At 39.1% G+C, this 23,981-nt stretch overlaps 1 non-coding gene across 1 annotated transcript; it reads left to right on the plus strand.

Moving 5' to 3' along the window:
* Nucleotides 1-7,999: 7,999 nt before the first annotated feature.
* LOC120281512 lies at nucleotides 8,000-8,106 on the plus strand. The gene has a single exon (XR_005542652.1). It is a non-coding gene; the product is annotated as a small nucleolar RNA R71 (small nucleolar RNA).
* The last annotated feature ends 15,875 nt before the right edge of the window (nucleotides 8,107-23,981 follow it).

A 23,981-nucleotide genomic window follows, 5' to 3' on the forward strand; every position in this document is an offset into this window, starting at 1 on the left:
TGCACTTGAAACAATTGTCATAGGTGGAACAATATCTGAGTACCCCATTCATATCGATTGCCTTACCTCCCCTTTACTTGTTTTTCTCTTTCTTGTCTCTTTTACTTTTGTTTACATTACATCTTGTCAACCAAATCACTATTCATCTTCACTTAGTTAAGAAACAATTTAAGTATTTTTATTCCCTACTCCCAGTGGATACGATACCCACTCACTTGTGATTTTCTTACTCGATAAACCCGTGCACTTGCGGGACATACGTAAGGGCGTTGTCACTCCATGTTTTGAGAGGCCTGCGGCTAGGGTTTGGAGTGATATTGGCAAAGCTTTTGGAGTGGTTCTACGGTTTTGACACGGCATTTCTATTGGAAGATAGTTATTGGGGGAGCTTTCTTCGGCACCGATCCGGCAAGATGTGCCCTAGGCTTGACAAAGGCACCTTTGGATAGGATGAGGCTACTCCACAAGACCATCGACACGAATACCGAAGGGGTTTTTCTATAGATTTCATGTTTTTACTTTCAATTGCACTATTGATTGTATCTTTCTCCATTGAGGGCTAAACCCCCTAGTGGTTACTTGGATTTGTGAACCCTAAGATGTATTTGTTTCATTAACCTTTTATTATACTTTCCTTAATTGATGTTTTAATAGAGTTCCAATCTTGAATGCTTGTTGAATGATTTCTTCTGGTAATCCTTGTGAGTGAGTGACACACCATGAGGATTAGACAAAGCTAGATTGGAGAGGGTCGAGAGTGTGAGTCGAGAGGTAGCAGAGCATCCCCTTTCTCCTCCGGTATGATTTATCCTACCTCTATTTTCTAGAGTTCTTTATGGTCACAATAGAGTGAAGTGTTGAAGTAATCCTTAGTATCTGGTGCTTTATTGTGACTAGGGGCCTTTCGTATGGACCAAAGGGTTAGGTCTATATATAGGAATAGGGTTTATCACTTGGAGTTCCTAGAGCATCTTGCAACTTTACACAGTATGAGGTGTTGAGATTGTCTGATTTCTCTACTGAGACATAGTGTAGAGTTAGTCACGGTTGACCTTAGGTTTGGGACCGTGTATCTTAGGATGTCCATGACTCATTGAGCATTAGTTAGGAAGCACAATAGTTGGTTTTGCACTTGAAGCGATAATCCTCGGCGAAGCAATGTCTGAGTATCCAACTTAATATCGATTGTCTTTCCTCTCACTTATTTGTGCTTCTCTTTGTTGTTTCTTTTATTCTTATTTACATTACATCTTATCAGCACAATCATTGCCTCATCTTCGCTTGGTTAATGATAAGTGCTTGTGCGTTGAGAATGTGAAGTATTCTTTCCTTATGATGAGGATTACTTTTATCAGGTTTAAGCACTAATTCATGTCTATTGTGTTCTTTTACGAATGTAGGGTTGCGAAGCTAAATATTAAGAAAAGAAGCCAAAAGTAGATCATGAATGCATTATTTGCTGGAATCTTGGAAGGAACAAACGTGAAGACACAAGTTGGGCTCAAGGATACGTGATTGTGTGCCAGCCTCCATGTATTCAAGCAATTACAATGAGTTGGAGGGGAGCTTTCATCGGCATCGATCTAGCGAGGTGTGCCCTAGGCCGGATAAGGAGACCTTTGGATGAGACAAGGCTACTCCACAAGACCATCGACATGACTACCAAGGGGGTTTTCGTATAGACTATTGGTTTTCACTTTTGATTTTACGATTGATTGTATCTTGCTCCATGGAGAGCTAAATCCCCTAGTGGGTACTTGGATTTGTGAATCCTAGGATGTATTTGTTTATTAAACCTTTTATTATGCTTTCCTTAATTGATGTTTTAATTGAGTTCCAATCTTGAATGATTGATTGATTGAATACTCCCTTAGAGTGACAATAGGGTTGAGAGTTCACATTGGTAACCCTTGTGAGTGACTAACATACCATGAAGGTTAAACAAAGCTAGATTGGAGAGGGTCTAGAGGGTGAGTCAAGAGGTAGCGGAGGGACCCCTTTCCCCTCCAACGTGATTTATCCTACCTCCATTTCCTCGAGTTCTTTGTGGTCACAATAGAGTGAAGTACTAGCGGATGAACTCCACTGTGGCTTAGTTGCGTGAGCGACAGAGTAAAGCGTTGAAGTGAGTGTTAGTGTCTGAGGCTTAATTGTGACTAGGGGCCTTTCATTTGGACCAAAGGGTTAGGTCTACAGATAGGAAGAGGGTTTATCACTTGGGATCCATAGAGCTTCTTGCAACTTTACAATGTGTGAGGTGTTGAGACTAATTGATTTCTCCACTGGGGCATAGTGTAGAGTTAGTCACGGTTGACCTTAGGTTTGGGACCGTGTATCTTAGGATTTCCATGACTCATTAATGCATTAGCTAGGAAGTATAATAGTTGGTTTTGCACTTGAAGCAATAATCCTAGGCGGAATAATATCCGAGTACCCCACTTTTATCGATTGCCTTTCCTCTTACTTATTTGTACTCCTCTTTGTTGTTTCTTTTATTCTTGTTTACATTACATCTTATTAGCACAATCATTGCCTCATCTTTGCTTGGTTAAGTAGCAATTTAACTATTTTTATTCCCTACTCCTTATTGATATGATACCCCACTCACTTGGGAATTTATTACTCGACAAACACGTGCAGTTGCTGGTCACATGCAAGGGGCGTTGTCAGTTAAGTAGCAACTTGAGTGTTTTTATTCCCTACTCCCTGTGGATACGATACCCACTCACCTGGTATTTATTACTATGACAAACCTGTGCATTTACGGGTCACACGCAAGGAGCATTGTCAAGTTTTTACCGTCGTTGCCGGGGAATAGGCATTTAGTGATACTTTGCACTTTGCTATCTTAGCTATTCATTCATTCATTCTATTTCACATCATCTTATTCTTTCACCATTCTAATTTGTTCTTTTTCTTTTATTATTGAAAAATGATTAACATACCCGAATTATTCAACATAATCACGGGAATGGTTGAAAATATAGAACAGAAGGTTCAATTGTTTGCACTACAAGCCACATCGTGTTATCCCCTGCAAGAGCAATATACTATTCATCATCCCATGGAAGAATCAGTTGTTGATTACATTGCTAGAATTCAGGATCAGAATTTCGAATTAGATAGTGTGCTGGATCAGTTTGAAAATTATGCATTGGCATCTATGAGTAATCACTTAGAAGAAAGTTTAGAGATTGTACTTGCTCAGTTTAACTCTTCTTACCATGTACAAAGATAAGAACTTTTCTCTTTGGGTGTATCAATGTCAGGGAAGCAAATTAGTGAGATGGAGGAGTTGATAGTCGTTGAAGACCATTCAGAAACACATGCACAAGTGGAAGAGGGGGAGAATGATGTTATACAAGAGGCGAACAATTTTGAGGAAATTGACGGATTGAAGGAAAGCATATTGCGGCCATTAATTGAGGAACCACTCGATCTAGAGCTTAAAACCTTGCGGGCACATTTGGAGTATGCCTTTTTAATGGAAGAATCAAAGCTCCTAGCGATTGTGGCTTCAAATTTGTCTACAGATTAGAAGGATAAGCTTGTTAGCATGTTGAAAAGACATAAGTCAACTATTGCATGGAAAATTTCAGACATTAAGGGCATAAATCCATGGTTTTGCACTCATAAAATCTTAATGGAGGAGAACTACAAATCTGTGATCCAACCCCAATGAGTTTAAAGCCAAACATGAAGGAAGTCATCAAGGCAGAGGTGGTAAAACTTTTAGATGCAGGGATTATTTACCCCATATCTAACAGTGCATAGGTGAGCCCAACTCAAGTAGTTCCCAAAAAAGGGGGGATGACAGTTGTGAGAAATGAAAAGAATGAATTGATTCCGACCAGGATAGTTACATTGTGGCATGTTTGCATTGACTATAGAAGATTGAATAACACCACTCGAAAAGACCATTTTCCATTGCCGTTTATTGATCAGATGTTGGAACGATTGGCAGGGCATCAGTTTTATTGCTTTCTTGAAGGTATGTCAGGATACTTTCAAATCCCCACAGACACAAAATATCAAGAGAATATCACATTTACTTTCCCCTACGGTACCTTTGCTTACAGAAGAATATCTTTCGGGTTGTGTAATTGATTGCTTCCCCGCAACTGTATGGGATCGCCAAGTAATACCTCGTGTAAAGACACGAGGATCGTATTCCACGGGGCTAAGGATCTCCTATTACTCCTTCTCGAACTATTATCTAACCTAAGATCTCAAGTGATGGAATTTACTCTACTAGAAGCAATTAACACTAAAACAAGATTATCACAAATTAGAGAGAACAAGCAATGAGCAAGCAAAAGAATCAATGTAATGCAAAGGCCTATGGATGTGGATCCCCTTGAGGGGTTATCATGAAACATGGATGATGATCAAAAGATGCAAGGGTAATTTGGGCCAAGAGATTTCTAGATTAGAACAACCCCAATTTCTCGGCGATTGAACCCTAATCCCATACGGACATAGATAGGAATTTCTTCCAAATCCACATTCCTAGGATTGCATTAAGTACAAGGAAATCTCAAATAGGAGTAAACCTACTCTTCTTCGGCTTAAACCTAACATGGAGGGCTACCAACACCCAATTTCTCGGCGTGATGATACAAGTATCCCTTTCTAATCCATTCATGATCTAATACATGTGAGCAAGTTACATCTACATGCATCACTCATAAAAGAGCTACGGATTTCTCCTTAGTGTAGCACTTAGCATGAAAACAATGGATTAAATCTCAAAATTACCCAAGCATGGAATTAACAAGTAATCATCCAAAATACATGATAAACCCCCCCAAGGTTCACCAACACCCGGTGGCCTTGGGGGTCTAGTGTGTCATCATTCCACAACAAGCAATACAATCAAGTGAAACACAAAAGAAAAGCATAAATGACACTCCCTAGATGAAATGGTGGAGGAGGAGGTAGAAAATGTGCCGAATGACACTTCCCCCGCTAAAAGAATGCCGAATGATGCTTCCTTTACCCGTGGGTCTCCTTCCTTCAAATCGTGGTAGATCTCCCCTTGAATGATGTTGCCTTCTTGCCTTGAGAGTCTTGGACCTTGGCCTTGAATGATCTCCTAGCTTCCTTGCCCTTCTTATCCTTCCCAAGGTTGCCCAAAAGCCTCTCAAGTGGTGTCTCAAAATATGTCCAGAAAAAGTCCCTTGTTCTGCCCTAAAAATCAGCTTTTATACCCCCCACGACATACGGGCTGTATAGGGGTCATATGGGGGTCGTATAGCACTCAAAAACACTAGATTCGCGCTTCATACGAGGTACATACGGGGGTCCATACAACCCCCATACGGCTCCTCATACTGGGTAGTATGGGGGTGGTATGGAAATCTTGGCAGACAACTTCAAATCATTCCTCTGCTACAGTGCATACGGCCCCCATACTGGGTAGTGTGGGCATGGTATGAAATTGTTGTTTTCTTCTCTTTTCGTCTAAATGATATCTACTTGTTCTCCATGGCTTTCTTATGCCCTACAAAGCAAATAGTAGATGATTAAGCGCAAACAGACATCAAACCTCACAAAATACATGCAAAGTGAATACGATATATATATGAAAACACCTACATTAAGACACTTATTAGTAATGCACCCATGACATTCCAGAGCTGTATGACTACCATTTTTGATGATCTTCTAGAGGACATTATGGAGGTGTTTATGGATGATTTTTTGGTATTTGGAGATTCCTTCGATATCTGTCTAAAAATTTTGGAAAGAGTGCTAGTGAAGTGTGAATAGACGAATCTCGTTCTTAATTGGGAGAAATGTCACTTTATGGTCCAATAAGGCATTGTTCTCGGATATAAAATTTCCCAAGTGGGTATGGAGGTGGATAAGGCAAAGATTGAAGTCATCAAAAAGCTTCCACCACCTACAAACGTGAAAGGGGTTCGTAGTTTCTTGGGGCATGCAGGTTTTTATAGAAGGATCATCAAGGACTTTTCAAAGATCACGCAACCGTTTATTCATGTAAGCAAACTAAACTAAAAACTATGAAAACCGTAAACACTTGGGTTGCCTCCTAAGAAGTGATTGTTTAACGTCACCTAGCTTGATGTACCTTGTCTTACCTCATGGGGGGTCATAGATGAAGGTTGCCCTCTTACCCATGGCTTGAAAGCATGATGAGCAAAGTCTCTTGAAGGTAGAGGATGAATTACCGGGCTTGGGACCACCTAGCAATGGTTCAACCAATTTGTTTGGTTCACGCACGTCTCCAATAACCTTGCAGCATTTCCGATAGCATCTCCTAGCCCTCTTCATCTTCCGGAGCACTTTCTTCAGGATCCACGGAGTAGATGGTACATCTTCCGTCGAACCAAGCAACATAACTTCTTCATTGTCCTCTTCTTGGTCAAACAAACCTTCGTATGGGTCTGGGTTGAACATTTCCTGCATGTATTCATCAACAATCTCATCAGTAGTGTCTAGAAAATACAAAGTCTCATCGAAATCAAGAGAATGCCGCATGGCTTCAGCAAGGCGGTAGGTGAGCTTGTCATCTCCAACTCTCAATGTTAGCTCTCTGCCGTCCATGCCAGTCAATGCTTTGGAAGTCCCAAAACGGCCTCCAAAGTATTAACGGTACATCTGCATCCTCATCGACGTCTAGCACTACAAAGTCAACCAGAAAAATGTACTTGTCCACTTTGACAAGTACATCTTCGATGATACCCCTCGGATATCACACCATTCGGTCCGCCAATTGCAAAGTCATCCGAGTAGGCCTAGGCTCGCCCAAGCCTAGCTTTTGAAAAAAGGTGTATGGCATGACGTTGATGCTGGCCCCTGAGTCCGCCAATGCCATTTCTTCACCCATATTGCCAATATTACAAGGAGTGATGAAGTTTCCCGGGTCTTTCTTCTTATTCGGCATGCTCTTTTGCAATACCGCCGAGCAAGATGCATCTAGAATTTTGGTCAACAAGTCCTTCAAGAATTTTGCATACCTTGACATTTGGGCCAATGCCTCAATAAAAGGAATATTAATGTGGAGTTGCTTGAACAAACTCAAGAACTTCTTGTACTGTTCATCCCCTTAGTCATTCTTCAATCTAGAGGGATAAGGGATTCTTGCTTTGAAAGTTGGGGGTGCCACCTCCTTCTCTTTGCTTGCTCCCTCCTCAACCTCTATAACCTCGGGTGCGTGTTTATTTGGTTTCTCACTCGGAAGCCTACCTTCAACCTCACGACCACTTCTCAAAGTGATTGCCTTTACATGCTCTCTAGGATTAGTCTCGGTATTACTCGGCAAGCTTCCTTATGGCCTTTCAGATAGAGACTTCGCAATCTGCCCCACTTGATTTTCAAGATTGTGCAAAGAGCCGGTATGGTTGCGAAGTGTAGCCTCAACTGATTGAAACCTTGTATCTAACGATTGCACAAACCTAGTCAAGGCCTTCTCTAAATCGGTCATTCAGGTCTCCAAACTTGAAACTCTGTTTTCCATGTTTGGGGCTTGTTGTTGTTGGAAACCCGATGGCCCCATGGCCTTTTGTGGACCTTGGTTACACCATAAGAAATTGTAATGATTTTTCCAACCTGGATTGTAGGTCTTACTGTATGGGTTTCCTTGATTCCTCATTGCATTACCCACAAAATCGACATTCTTAACCGAAGATGCATCACCAATAGAGATCGGGCAATCGAAGGGAGCATGTCCTCCACTACACCCGGTGCAAGTAGCCATGGCCGCCACTCTATTTGAAGTTAGAAGATCTAACTTCTTACTAAATGATTCCACTTGAGCCGCCAACAAAGTTACTGCATCTATCTCATGGAGACAGGCCACCTTTTTCTTCTCCCTAGCATTCCATTGGTAGCTGTTTAACCCCATTTCTACAATTAATTGATGGGCCTCACCGGGGGTCTTGCTACCTAAGTATCTCCTGTTGTAGCATCCAAGAGTTGCCTTGTGCTCGGATTCAAACTATTGTAAAAATTCTGAACAATCATCAACTCCGGGAATCCGTGTTGTGAGAACTTTCTCAAGAGCTCCTTGAACCTTTCCCACGTCTCAAATAGAGACTTCAATTCCACCTGAACAAAGGACGAGATCTCATTCCTAAGCTTTGCAGATTTTCTGGGAGGGAAATAACGGGCAAGAAAAGCTTCTACCATCTCCTCCCATGTTGTAATCGAGGCTCTAGGTAATGAGTGTAGCCACTGCTTCGCTCTCCCCTTCAAGGAAAATGGGAAGGCTCTCAACTTGATGGCATCATTCGTCACCCCGTTTATCTTCAACATATCACACACCTCGAGAAAGTTCTCTATATGACTGTTTGGATCCTCATCGGCCAAACCATTGAACTGTGCGTATTGCTGCAACATGTGGATGAATAACGGCTTCAGCTCGATGTTTTGAGCTGTAATCGGGGGACGCACAATACTCGATTGTGTCCCCAATACTGAAGGTCTGGCATAATCGGATAATATCCGCTGTTGCTCATTCTGTTTTGGCATGTTTTCAGACACTTCTACTTCCAAATCAGCTAGATTAGACTGTTCTTGCACAGGTTCTTTCTTTTTTCTTCTAAGTGTACTTTCGAGCTTGGGATCTCCTTCAATCAATATCGAGGGATTCCCTCGGGTCATAACCTAGAGCTACACCCAAAAAGAAAGAAAAAGAAAACAGAACAATGATAGAATAAGAAGATATAAAATAGAATAAATGAATGAATAGCTAAGAAAACAAAGTGCAAAGTATCTCTAAACACCTACTCCCCGGCAACGGCCCAAAAACTTGACGAAAGCCCCTTGCGTAAGTCTCGCAAGTGCACGGGGTCGTCGAAGTAGTAATCCCAGATGAGTGGGTATCGTATCCACAGAGAGTAGAGAATAAAGACACTTAAATTGCTTCTTAACTATGTGAAAGATGAATAGTGATATGTGTGACAAGATATCAAATAACAAAAGTAAAAGCAACAAGAAAGAGAGCACAAGTACAGATGAAGGTAAGACAATCGATATAAATGGGGTACCCAGATATTGTTCGGCCTAGGACAATCGTTTCAAGTGCAAGAACACTCTATTATGCTTCCTAATTAATGCAATAGTGAGTCGTGGAGATCTTTAAATACATGGTCACAAATCTAAGGTCAACCATGCCTAACTCTATACATGTCCCGGAGGAGAAATTGAATAACCTCTCAACCTCGCACTTGTATAGAATTGCAATGAGTTATAGGGATTCCAAGTGATAAATCCTCTTCCTAGACGTAGACCTAACACTTTGGTCCAGGTGGAAGGTCCCTAGCCACAATTAAGCCTTAGATGCTAAGATCACTTCTACGCATCACTCTGTTGCACCCGCAACTAAGCCCCAGCAGAAGGTCATCCCTTAGCCCATTCACTCTACTATGACCGCAAAGAACTCTGACAAGGTCCCCTTGCGTATATCCCACAAGTGCACGGGTTTGTCGAAGTAATAATTCCGGATGAGTGGGTATCGAATCCACATTGAGTAGGGAATAAAAACACTCAATTTGCTTCTTAACTATGTGAAAGATGAATAGTGATATTTGTGACAATGATTCAATTCTCAAAAGTAAAAACAACAAGTAAGAGAGCACAAGTAAAGGAGAAGGTAAGGCAATCGATAAAGATGGGGTAACCGGATAATGATCCGCCTAGGACAATCGTTTCAAGTGCAAGAACCCTCTATTATGCTTCCTAATCAATGCAATAGTGAGTCGTGGAAATCCTTAATTACATAGTCCTAAATCTAAGGTCAACCATGCCTAACTTTATACATGTCCCGGAGGAGAGATTAGATAACCTCTCAACCTCGCACTCGCATAGAGTTGCAATGAGCTATCACCTCAGCGCTTCACTCTGTTGCACTCGCAACTAAGCCCCAGCGGAGGGTCATCCCTTAGACCATTCACTCTATTATGGCCGCAAAGAACTCGAGGAACAGAGGTAGAATCTATCACATCAGAGGTGAAAGGGAACGCTCCTGTACCTCTCAACTCACCCTCTCAACCCTCTCCAACCTAGCTTTGTCTAACACTCGTGGTGTGTCACTTACTCACAAGGTTTCCAATAAGAACTCTCAACCCTAGTGTCACTCTAGGGGAGTATTCAAACAATCAAGCATTTAAGATTGGAACTCACAATAAACATCAATTAATTGAAAGCATAATAAAGAGATTCAATAAAACGAGTACATCCTAGGGTTCACAAATACCCAAGTACCCACTAGTGGGTTTAGCTCTCCAAGGAGCTAGATACAATCAATGAAATCGAATATAAAGGCATAGAATCCATAGAAAACCCCCTCGATAGTTATGGCGATGGTCTTGTGGAGAGTCCTCTACTCGTCACAAGGGTCTCTTTGTTCGGCCCAGGATACACCTCGCCAGATCGGTGTCGACGAAAACTCTCTCACTAACCTTCTTCCAAATGGAGCGCGATGTCGGAGCCGTAGAACCTCCCTAAATCCCTAGCCAATACCTCTCAAAACCCTAGCCGAAGCCCTCTCTCAAGTTGGGGAAAAGATGGAGAAAAAAATGCTGAAATCGGGCTGAAATCGGCTTTTAGAGGGCTGGAATCGGACATCCACACGCCCCTGTGGATTTTTCATACGGGCGTGTGGAATTTCCACACGCCCGTGTGGATTCTCTATTTTCCTGTTTCTTCGGCCGGCTGTGAACAGTCTATACCTAAACATTTACCAAATTTTCTCTCTATTAGAGGAGAGCAAGCATTGAAACAATAAGATGTAACAAGAATTGAAGAAGACATCAAAGCACCCTTCTCAATCTTGCCTTGTGATGATTGCCATAGAACACCCAAAATAGAATAAGTCCTAGAGTTCATCTATGCTAGATGGGTAGTTTTACTCATCACAAAGAACATCAAATATAATAACTAGGATTTTCACCATTATAGCAATCAAGTAATACAAACAAGCAATTAGATACAAATATCATGAATTGCAACTAGGAAACAACTAAATTATAAGAATCCACAACCAATACCAAAAGATAAAACCCTAGAGTTTAGCTATGCTCAAATATCTACAAAATTAGCCCTCCATTAATGGAGGGTAAGCATTCAAATTACAAGACACAAAGAGAATAAACATAAGCATTAAAACCCCTTCTCAATCGCGTCAAAGGTTGATAGCCGGAAAACTCCAAAGGACATTTTGCGAACACCGCCAAGATAATCTTGACGGCTACAATCTTTCTCTCCTTGATGATGGAATAAAATCTCCTTCAAAAGTCGCCTCTAAAACTCTAGAGATTCACCTCCTTTCTTCCCTAACCTCGCCTCTAAAAATAGAACAATAGATACCCTAAAAGTTCTCATTATATCAATTTATACTATACCGCTTATGGGCTGCTTACGGGCGTAAGGACATGGCCGTAAGAAGCTGGAGATGATCGGCTATAAGCCTTATAGGAATACTTATGACCTTAAGTCCCATCCGTAAAGTCTTCTATTTTGTGTTACGGTCCAGTTTACGGCCATAAACATTAGACTATAAGCTTCTCTATGTTGCTCTTGCAGCGTACTTACAAGCGTAAGCTCTACTCGTAAGCTCCTCAAAATAGTCCTTACGGGCCTCTTTACAGGCTTAAGTCCTACCTATAATGTTATAACCAGTTTTTGCTGTAGATTTTCTAGTCCAGCACTGTAGCATTCTAGTCACTGTACCATCACGATATTTACTCATTAAAACCTTTCTTCCTTTTTTCTTTTTCTTCTTTCCTTGTTTCTGGCCGAACCTTACTCTTTTCTTAAAAATTTTCTGGCGAGGTTTTCAGACTAACCAAAGTCTCCATTCTCCTTCTCATATCCTCTTGAATACGGTATGAACCTTGATCTAAGTTTATCCCGTATTTTCCTTGTATTTCTTTGTTTTTAAAGATTTTTAAAACCTAGATTTCTTCATGGATTTTGTTGTTTATAGGCTCAAATTGAAGCCAATGACTTGTTATTCATGTATAAGAATGTTTGTGAAGAAATTTCTTGTTTTAGTGTTGTAAACTGGGAGAAAATCCTTGTTTATGGGCTGGTTTACTGTAGAAATTCCGAGTTTACTGTAGCACCGACAATCTTTAGTTGTTTCTTTGATTTCTTTGCACTAGAGTGAAGCTAAAATCCCTAGGAATTCATTGGTAACCTTTAGACCTAGCTTTGAGCCAACCTTAGGATCAATTTAGGGTTGTTTGTTAGAAAACTTAGGGTTTCCTTGTTTGATTTAATTTTTGCTAATTATTATTGTGCTTTGTTATGCTTTGGCAAGGAGAAGAAGTCTTGGCTCGAGGCAAAGATTTAGCCGAGGATTAGCTTGCGAGGAAGACAAATCGCCAATTCGGTGAGTGGAATTGTTGAGCATCGCTTTATTAGAAGAATACCAATAGCTAGATATATATATATCATGTTTTAAGTGAGTTTTATTGGTTTATCCTTGTTTAGCATTTTGGTGAATGATAGTTATTATTGAGAAAGATCTTGGATGTCTCGTTTGGTATTTGATTTGTTATCGTTGGATATGTGATTGATATATATATCAATGAGTTGTGAAATCCTTGTTTTGTGTGAAACTTGGAATTTGTTGTGAAAATCATGGATTTTGTGAAATCTAAGGCTTGAAACTCATTTTGAATTGTTGAAAGGAAAAGATTTCCATGTTGTTTCTTGTGTTGGAATTTGTAAATCGATTTGTGTTATAAAGTTTGAGCTTTACTTGTGCTTTTATCATTTCCTCGTGCAAATGGTCAAGGTATTGTTGATTGATGATTATGGATGGCTATTATACTCAAAGTGGAGTTGTGTTCATTGTGGTGATTGTATGGTGATATCCTACTGCAGTAGACGGTCTCTACGGCCAGTCTGTTGAGGTGGTGTGCTGACCGACTGATTACTACGAGGTCCAGTTCAGGTGGGAGTGTAGAGCCTTGACTGGATATTCATCGGGTAGCCTGAGTCACCAACCGGTGAACTGATGGGTCAACATCAAGGACATGAGTACCTTTGCAGCTCTAAACCTAGCCATGGCCACAGCGAAGGTTTAGAGAGTTTTCTAGACCATGTTATGCTGGGTGAGTGTTGGGTATTGTGCTTATTTATTTCAGAACCATGACATTTAGTTGTTTTTACTTGTATTTGAAACTATGTTTTGTGGTTTTGGTGTTGTAAACCATAGTTGGGGTAAAAAGCGGTTTTCTTGGTATCATATTATGTTATTTTACTTCTTTTATAAGATCTATAATATATATAATAATATTTCTAAACTAGTATTATTTTGGTAAAGTATTTATTTTGATGATTTATTATTATTATTGCTGTTGGTATATTTCTGCTAAAGTTGTGCTAACCTCCCCTCATTGAGTAACTTTAGTTACTCATCCCTCTTTCTTCCTCCCAGTCTGTTGCAGCTAGTAGGTGTGGCTGTGTGGCAACGTACTGGGCATTTACTACTGTTTTATCTTCTACTGTACTTCTTTTAGTTCATGTATGTTATTTTTTTCATGGAATATGCTATTGTCCTATGGATCCATTAGTGTGTAGAAAACCTTGTTGCATGGTTTGGTATCTAAATAACTCTTAAACTTTTGCGTATTAGCATTTCCTATTGTTATTAGTGTTATTTCCCTGTGTATTTGTGAACCTCTATATTTTCTGTATCTTGCTGTCATTGTTGCTGCTACTGCTGATGTTGCTGTTGTTGTTACTATCGTTGTGTAACATTGTTTCTCTCTATTCTATATCTACGATATATATTGTTGAATTCTAGGTGTATTAGTCAGTCTTGCGGCGTCCTGAGGGTTGAGTAGCGGGGTATCCCTCCTCGGGATCATTGCGGCGGTTGTCACCTCCTGTGGGCCCACGGGTCCGGGCGTGACATGTAAGGTCGTCTGGTTTGATTTTATACTCCTCCTTATGGGCATAAGTATACCCGCAAGGTTCTTTGGAAGAGACTTTCGGCCGTAAGCTGACTGTAAGCAATCCTGTTTGTCTTGTCCTCAATCAATTGATGTGGAGAGAGTTCCATCTTCTTCGTTTAGGGTCTAGAATGCTTCTTTTGGTTATCTCTTTCGTCTTTAAGTGTTGTCTGAGGCCTGAGAATACAAAACACACTATGTTTAACGTCGAATTCCACAATATATTTCTAACATATACATACCCAATGAGTATACAAAATGCTATAAAATAATGGAACTTTGTACACTCATCACCAAGACAATTCCATCTTCCTTGTTTTGGTTCTTGATTGCTTCTTTTGGCTCTCTCACTACCCGATGCTTGAAAGTACTATTTACACCATATTTAGTATCGTGTTACACAAAACTACTCTAATACATGCTTAATGATTATATAAAGTGATATTAAAAACATATAAATGTACAGTCATCAAACTTCCATACTTTGGGGTATGCATGAAACTAGTATTGTTTTCCACTTCTCACCAATTACACTAGTGTTTATTATATGTTCTGCTCCCATATTCTCTAGTATGAAGGAAGCTCAAGAAATAATGGCATTTGGCAAATTGCTTTCATAATTCTGTCTCTAATGCCCATCACTTTCAAATCTCTATCTTCAATTTAAATTTGAAGAACATAATAACTTTTGGTGAGGAGTACAAGGGACAAAAAATAAGTGAAACTGGGTATTTGAATAATGACAACATAGTGATGCTATTCTTATACACAAAAAGAAAGCAAAAATAATTGAAGCAAAGGAATTTTCATGAGATGCCACACTTACTAACTGTTATAAATAAGCAAAGGTTAGGGATCATGGAACCAAATTAAGGAGCTCGCAAGGCCATGGCATCCCTTCAAGCAGAGAAGCCTCAACATGATCCCATACGTGAAGCCAATACTCAACACCCTCATGAGCATACTGCTGTTCATGAGGTTAAAGAGATGATGAGCCAAAAAATGGTGAAGGGTCCTAGTGACCGAAAGGAAGAGCAAAAGCACAAGGATGTACATGCGAACGATGCAATCCAGCTCAAGTCAAACGAAACCAAAGAGAAGAAGAAGAAGGGAACAAAGAAGGAGATTAACACTGCTTCTGCAAATAATAACACTGTATTCATAGGTAAGTCACCTAAAGATGAACACAAAGTAAAGAAAGAAAAGTCAGAAAAGAATTAGAAGAAGGAAAAGAAGAGTAAGAGCAAGAACAAGGATGATAGCAGCAACAGCAGTGAGAGTGAGGATGAGAAGGTAACAGTTGTTGGAAATAATTAAGACTTGGGTTGTTTGGATCTAACGCATAGATGTTTGAAGTTTGTGTTAGTTTATCTTGTAGATTTATTTGGATAAGATTAATATTATTTAATTATGTTGATTTGATTAGATAAGAAGAGTATTTATTTTTGGAATTTATCTTGATAAGATAAACGTCTCATAGCTTATCTAGATGGTTTTGTTAGTATATATATACAGCTTGTAAACTAGTTTTTGATAAGATGAAATAAAACCTGTGAGATTAAAGCTGTGCATCTCTCCCATCCTTCTATTTTCTTCTTCTTGTTTTCTCATTTCAAGTCGGCATCTTCTACACGTGGTACCAGAGCTAGTATATGCCCAAGTACCCGAGGTTCGCACCAATGGCGATCACCACCCAACAGGCAGCGAAAGAAAGCGGCGGTGTGTCGTTTCATTACCCAATGTTGACATCGTCCAACTATGACACATGGGCGATCAAGATGGAGGCGATAATGGATGCTCAAGGGGTTTGGGAATCCATCGAACTAGTGACCGGAACGACAGTGGATCCAAAGAAGGATAAGATGGCGTGGGTATACCTGTTCTAGTCCATTCTTGAGGACGTGCTTTTGCAGGTCGCAATGAAGAAAACAGCCAAGGAGGTTTGGGACAGCCTCAAGACGAGGTACCTTGGAGCAGATAGAGTGAAGAAGGCCCGTTTGCAAACTCTGAAGAGCGAGTTTGACAACTTGCGCATGAAAGAAGACGAATCGATTGATGAATTCACTGGTAAGTTGAGCGGGATGGCGACCAACTATAGCAACCTTGGCGCCACCTTGGAGAATGTTGCCCTCGTTAAAAAGTTGCTTGATTTTGTCCCTAACAAGTTTTTCCTGGTGATTGCTGGAATTGAGCAATTTTATGACATTGACACTATACCTTTTGAGGAGGCAATCTGTCATTTGAAGGCATATGATGAACGTGTTTGTCTTCCCAGTGGCCACGGCAAAAACAACAGGCAGCTCTTGTTAACCCATGCTGAGTGGCAGGCACGGCAAAATACAGTGGTGGAGAGGTGTCATCCGCTACCAAGGGGCGAGTAGTAAATGCCAACAGCAGTGATGGTCGCGGCCATGGACGAGGCCGTGGACGTGGTCATGGTTTTGGAACGGGTCGTGATAAGAGTCACATAAAATGTTTTAATTGTGATCTTTATGGCCATTTTGCTTCGGAATGCAAGAACAAGAAATAAGAGGAGGAGGCGCACCTTGCACAAACACAGGAGGAGGATCCAGCACTATTGTTAGAGGATCCAACACTATTGTTAGCAATGAACACAGAGTTAGGCAAATTGGTGTTACTGAATGAAGACAAGGTGGAACTGCAACTACGAGCCGACGGTGAGGCATATGTAAGCTCTGACATGTGGTATTTCAACAATGGTACAGGCAATCACATGTCAGGCCAGTGAAACAAGTTTCATGATCTGGATGACTCTATCCATTGTCATGTGAGGTTCGGTGGTGGCTCTACTGTGCAAATCAAAGGAAGAGGAACAGAGTTGTTCCAGTTTGAAGGTGGAGAGCAAAGGCTTCTCACAGAGGTGTATTACATTCCCGCACTGCCCAGTAACATCATAAGCATCGGCCAACTCACTGAGGGAGGTAGCAAAGTTGTTATTGCTAGTGCCTTCCTGTGATTGTATGATTCACAAGGAAGACTTCTCATAAAGGTTAAACGTTCATCCAATCGTCTTTACAAAGTGTTGATGAAGACGTGTGAGCCGGTGTGCTTGTATGCAAACATATCTGACCCAGCTTGGTTATGGCATGCAAGATTGGGACACGTATATTTTCAAGCTCTCAAGATGATGGTCAACAGAGGAATGGTATATGGGTTGCCTAAGATTAGTCACCCGATGCAAGTATGTGCTGGTTGCACGATTGCTATACAACCACGTCTTCCATTCCCCACTGTGGCGACATACCAAGCTAAGGAGCGACTCGAGCTAGTACATGCTGACTTATGTGGTCCCATTACTCCACAAACGGCAGCCGGGAACAAATACTTCTTACTCTTTGTCGATGACTACAGTCGGATGATGTGGGTGTATATCTCAAGTCAAAGAGTGATACATTAGAGTAATTCAAGAAGTACAAGGTACTTGTGGAGAATGAGTCTGGTCATAAGATGAAGATACTCAAAACCGATCGTAGGGGTGAGTTCTTATCCAAAACATTCAACACATTTTGTGAGAGCAAAGGCATTCAATGGTATTTCACCGCACCTTATACACCACAACAAAATAGTGTTGTAAAGCGGAGAAATAGAACCGTAGTGGACATGACGAGAAGTTTGCTGAAAAGCACACAGATGCCTTCAAGATTTTGGGGCGAAGCAGTCCGGCATGCGGTCTATATCTTAAATCGTGCAACTACAAAAGCATTACATGATTCAACCCCTCAAGAAGCGTGGACTGGAAGAAAACTGCGCTTGGACCACCTGAGGGTGTTTGGTTGCATAGCTTACATGAAGATACCAGCTGCACACCTTAAGAAGCTTGACGATCGTAGTATTCCTATGGTCTATCTCGGCATCGAAGCTGGGTGTAAAGCGCATAGACTTTTTGATCCACATCACAACAAGGTTCATATTAGTCGTGATGTGATCTTTGAGCAGAGCAAAAGTTGGATGTGGAGTGAGGCTGTGACAGATGACCAAGACATATGGGCCACATTCTCCATTGAGGAACCAGACATTGAGGAAAACAAGGAAGCAAGAACATTGAACTCACCAGGGATGCCAAGTGATGTGACTATGACATCAGATGTAGCTCCAGACACTAGAAGCTCACCCTCGGCCACGCCAAAACCAATAGATGTAGCACCAACATTGCTAGCCATTATGGGAAGTTTGAGTCCTCCAGATTCATCCACTGACGAACGCCCCTTGTGTAAATCCCGCAAGTGCACGGGGTCTTCGAAGTAATAATCCCAGATGAGTGGGTATTGTATCCATAGGGAGTAGGGAATAAAAACACTTAATTTGTTTCTTAACTATGTGAAAGATGATTAGTGATATGTGTGACAAGATATCAATTAACAAAAGTAAAAGCAATAAGAAAGAGAGCACAAGTAAAGGAGAAGGTAAGGCAATCGATAAAGATGGGGTACCGGGATATTGTTCCACCTAGGATAATCGTTTCAAGTGCAAGTACCCACTAGGGGTTTAGCTCTCCATGGAGCTAAGTACAATCAAAGAAATCGAATGTAAAAGCAATGAATCTACAGAAAACCTCCTCGATAAAGAAACGAATGCTGAAATCGGGGCTGAAATCGGCTTTTAAAGGGCTAGAATCGGGAATCCACACACCCCTGTGAGCGCCCCTGTGGATTTTTCGCACGAGCGTGTGGAATTTCCACACGCCCGTGTGAATTCTCTGTTTTCCAGTTTTCTCGGCCGGCTGTGAACAGTGGTGCTACACTGTTTTTGCTACATTGCCTGCTACTGTACCGGCCTGAAATACTCCCGAATCCATGCTTTCATCGAGGTAACGCAAACGGGCACACATTTACGTCATGGATCACTTTGCTTCTTCAATAACGGACATGTTGGTGGAGATCTTATGCTATATGCATAAGTCGGAATGCTTGAATGTGACTGCCTTTGTGCCCCTCCATATGATTGTACTAACTCGAATACGAGGAGGTTGGCACACATTCCCGCATCTCGAACCCGACCTATGTCTCCACGTTTGAACCTTTGCAAGATTTCCTCCAAATTAGTACATTACAACCCTACCTGTATGAAAGTAACATAAATACACATATATTAGTGTAAAAACCTGAGAAAAGTAATGCTCAACATAAGGAAAGAACGCTTCGCATTCTTATCGCACAAGCACTTATCATCCACATATGATGATAAACCAGGTAAGTTTTGATCTCTTGCAAAAATTTATGAAGAAACAGAGAAATTACATCCATTGTCAGAGGAACTATTACAGGCTGAAATGCATGAACCTGTAACCTCCTTTGAAGCAGTCAAAGAGAAGCAATGGGTTGAAGTAATGGACCAAGAGATTACATCAATTGAAAAGAATAAGACATAGTCACTAACTGACTTGCCAGCTGGACATAAACTTATTGGTTTGAAATGGGTTTACAAACTAAAAAAGGATTCAGAAGGGAAGGTGGTTAAACACAAAGCCAGACTTGTTGCAAAGGGATATGTACAGCGGCAAGGAATTGACGACGAGGAAGTCTTCTCTCCAGTGGCAAGAATCGAAACAGTCTGGTTATTACTTGTACTAGTAGCTCAATGCAAGTGGCAAGTGTATCACATGGATGTCAAAACGGCATTCTTGAATGGAGAGCTACTGGAAGAAGTCTATGTTACTCAGCCAGAGGATATGTAGTGAAGCAACAAGAGCACAAGGTGTACAGATTGTTCAAGGCACTGTACGGATTACGCCAAGCACCCCGAGCCTGGAATCTTCGGTTGGATAGAAAATTGAAGAGCTTTGGTTTTATTAAATGCCCCCAAGAGCATGCTGTTTATGTGAGAACTAAATAGTCTAATATTTTGATTATTGGAGTTTATGTTGATGATCTTACTATAACTGGAACAGAAGCTATCGACATCCAAGAATTCAAGCATCAGATGATGAATGAATTTGAGATGTCTGATCTCGAACTTCTTTCCTATTATCTGGGCATTGAAGTGGAACAAAAGGAAGAGAGAATTTCCCTCAAACAATCGGGATACGCTAGAAGGATCCTACAACAATTCGGCATGGAAGATTGTAACCCATGTAAGTGCCCCATGGAACCAAAACTACAACTTGGAAAATATCCCAAGGGAGAGTTTGTTGATCCAACTGAATATCGGCGTGCCATTGGAAACCTAATATACATGCTACACACTGGACCTGGTCTTGCATATACAGTAGGGATGGTTAGTAGATGCATGGAGAAGCCTACAATGCTACACCAAAAGGATGTAAAGCAAATATTAAGGTATATTAAAGGTACAATTGAATTTGGTTTGGAATACACAAGTAGAGGTGATGGCAAAATTATTGGGTTTTGTGATAGTAGTTTGGCCAGCGATATTGATGACGAAAGAAGCACTAGTGGGATGGTGTTTTATGTCAATAAAAGTGTGATTTCATGGGGTTCACAGAAGCAAAAGAGTGTCGCATTGTAGTCATGTGAAGCTGAATTCATGGCAGCAACAGCAGCCTCTTGTCAAGTGATATGGTTGAGGGGATTGATGAGTGAAGTGAGAAGGCGTCCTCCATAAGTAGTCAAGCTATATGTTGATAACAAATCAGCGATAGCACTGATGAAGAATCCAGTGTTCCATGGGAGAAGTAAGCACATCAATACCCGGTTCCATTTATTCGTGAATGTGTTGAAAGAGGGGAGATTATTGTTGAGCATGTAAATGGAGAAGAACAACGTGCAAAAATTCTCACTAAGTCACTTACAAAGGTGAAGTTCTCAGAGATGCGCCTGTTAATTGGAGTCAAGGACTTAACACAACCAAGTCTAGATTAGGGTGAGAGTTTGTTGGAAATAATCAAGACTTGGGTTGTTTGGATCTAACGCATAGATGTTTGAAGTTTGTATTAGTTTATCTTGTAGATTTATTTGGATAAGATTAATATTATTTAATTATGTTGATTTGATTAGATAAGAAGAGTATTTATTTTTTGAATTTATCTTGATAAGATAAACGTCTCATAGCTTATCTAGATGGTTTTGTTAGTCTATATATACAGCTTGTAATCTAGCTTTTGATAAGATGAAATAAAACCTGTGAGATTAAAGCTGTGCATCTCTCCCGTCCTTCTCTTTTCTTCTTCTTATTTTCTCATTTCAAGTCGGCATCTTCTACAAGAGTGAATGAGCAAAATAAGATAGATGCATGCATTTCATATCTAGAACCAGTTTTCGCTGTTATTCTAATGATTAGTTGGTTCTTATGTTTCCGAATTGGAATGCAGAAGGGTGGGAAAGAGAAGAAACATAAGTGATCAGGACTTGATGACCAGATATTTTATAATATATCTCATGGCACTTGAAGAATAAAGGTTCTGCGTGCACTATATATGGGAATGGTGTCTATATTATGAACCATGGCTAATAATATTTTCACTGCATTACTACTTCTTAATCTTTGCGCTTGTTTTAGATATTAAGAACCATATATAATGTAATATATATATATATAAGTAGGAGTCATCACGTTACTAGAAGGTCCTAGATTTTAAAAAGGGAGATAGAAAAGAAACAAGTTTAAAGAGAGAAAATAGAACAGTTACAAGTTATTGAATCATTGTGCCAGCAACCACTGAGTTGTTATATTCTGTTTTTAACTTAGCTATGTGTGCTTGTAGAAATAAAATTGGACATTTTAGATTAACTGGGTGCTAGTAGAAATAAAATTGGACGTTTTAGATTAATTGAGTTATTGTAACCAGCCTCATGCACATATATATCTTTATAACATTCATCTCTTAATTAAGATAATATATGTTTATTAAATCAATCATAGCTACATTGGAGTTGCTCAAGGTAAGACTTGTTCAAAAGAATCATTTTAATTTCTACTCAACAGAATTAAAGTCCGTTTTTTTATAATAGTTTTTAAAAATAAAATAACTGAGCTATTAATTAAATATTTGATTGTGTTATTACATTATTAATTTATTATTTCGTTTTCAATTTTAAACTAAAAAAATAAATATAAAATTATTAAAAAAAGCTATAATTAATTTTTTGAAGTTACCCAATTTTGCCTTATTTTTAGTTTAGTCATCCAAATTCAAAATATATGAAAGTAGTCACTCAAGTTATAAAAACTTTCACCGGACAATCACCCGAGACTTTTCAGTGCTTAATAGCCCATGTGGCCATGGGAAAATTTGAGTCAGCAGCTGATATCCACCTCATCAAGCTCACTTGGCTTGTCTAAGTCATATTAATTAGCTGAATCGGCAAAACAACCGACACCTCACCCAATAAATTAATCAGCACTTGTCCCTTTCTTCTACTTCTTATTCTTCTTCTTATCACCATTGTTCTGGAGAGTTTCAACTTTCCCAAGCGCAAGGCACTGGTTGACGAGGCCTTGTGAAGATAGGGTAATATCATTGACAATGTTGCATATATTCAACAATTTTGTGTGATTGGGAGGTCTATTTCACCGCATGTTGAAGCTTTTTAAGATTCCACACAAGAGACATGCCCTACAACCCAGTGGAAAATGTTGTTCCTTTTTTTGTGCTTGATTTATTCAGAATTAGATTGTTAATATTAAGGTGATTGTAATATTTATTTTTTGTGTAACATAGTTTGTTGAACAAGAACCCAATTTTTTTTTTTTTTTTTTTTTTTTTTTTTGCAAATGCATTACACATATTAGTTAATTTATCATGTGATATACCTTTTAGCGTTAATAATCCACTAACGGTAAATCAGTGCATTTGTTTAACACAGCTTGGCTATTCTCAGAGAGCTTTGATTTGTGCATACAGGATTGTGAGCATTACTGATTAATGGTAGTAAACAATTGATGTTATCATGGTAAAAAGTGGGAAAAGGTTTTCATTTATTGAAAGCTGCAATTTCATTCACATCTGCTGTGTAAATTTTTACAACAATCACTACAAGAAACCAGTCGCATCACTGACGGAATTTTTCCAACGGAATTTTTTCCATTGGTAATATCAATATCACTGACGGAATTTGTGACGGAATTCCAACGAACAATTTTTAACACCTCAGAACATATTAGTGACGGAATATAATTTTATCACCAACGGAAAATTTCGTCAGTGATAATTTCCGTTGGAAATTCCATTGGTGAAAAGAATTAATTTTATTTCTATGATTTAAAATAAGTTGTTAATATTTTGAAAATTATTATTATAAGATTGACAATAACCTCGATGCCGGCGTTATCAACCCCTCCCATCCCACTATATTTTTTTATTCTTATTATTTAAATATTATATTAAAATTAATAAAAACAATAATATAATCAATTATTTTTAAATGGGAGATATAACCCCTGGCGAGGGTTACTAAGTGCTAACCCCGATGCGGGGTTATTAACCCTCCCACTATATTTTTTTTATTTCTAATTTAAATTATTATATTAAAATTAAAAAAATAATTAAATAATAATGGGAGATTGTAACGCTAGAATTAATTGTATATATATTTAATATAAATACGTTTTTCAACTAAAAAAATAATAAAAAAAGGCTTTTTTTAATTCATGAAATCATGGTCTCAATTTTTAATCTCTAATTTTTTTATTTAGTTAATAAATTATTTACAAAAATTTAGAAATATTAAAAAAATATGCAAGATAATTAATATAAGTTTACAATTTTTAGTTGTTTTTTTATACTAATGTCCATTTAATTATTAATAATTTGCTAATTAAATAAATATGTGGGCTTTACTCTCAACCATTTGATTCTTGTCCAAAAATCATCTCTACCCTTGGTTCAAAAATTTCAAATCACATGAGAATCCATCACTCCATTAAATTAATGTAAACATTGATAAAAATAAATATTATTAACTTACTTTCAAATATAAACTATTATTTACTATTATTAATAATACTAATACCAATAATAATAATAATAATAATAATAATAATAATAATAATAATAATAATAATAATAATTAGTAATAGTTTTTAAAAATATCTAAAAACTAACTTTTGATTATATTTAGATTATAACAAAAT

The sequence above is a fragment of the Dioscorea cayenensis genome, chromosome 17 (genome assembly GCF_009730915.1).
Source record: "Dioscorea cayenensis subsp. rotundata cultivar TDr96_F1 chromosome 17, TDr96_F1_v2_PseudoChromosome.rev07_lg8_w22 25.fasta, whole genome shotgun sequence".
NCBI classification, from domain to species: domain Eukaryota; kingdom Viridiplantae; phylum Streptophyta; class Magnoliopsida; order Dioscoreales; family Dioscoreaceae; genus Dioscorea; species Dioscorea cayenensis.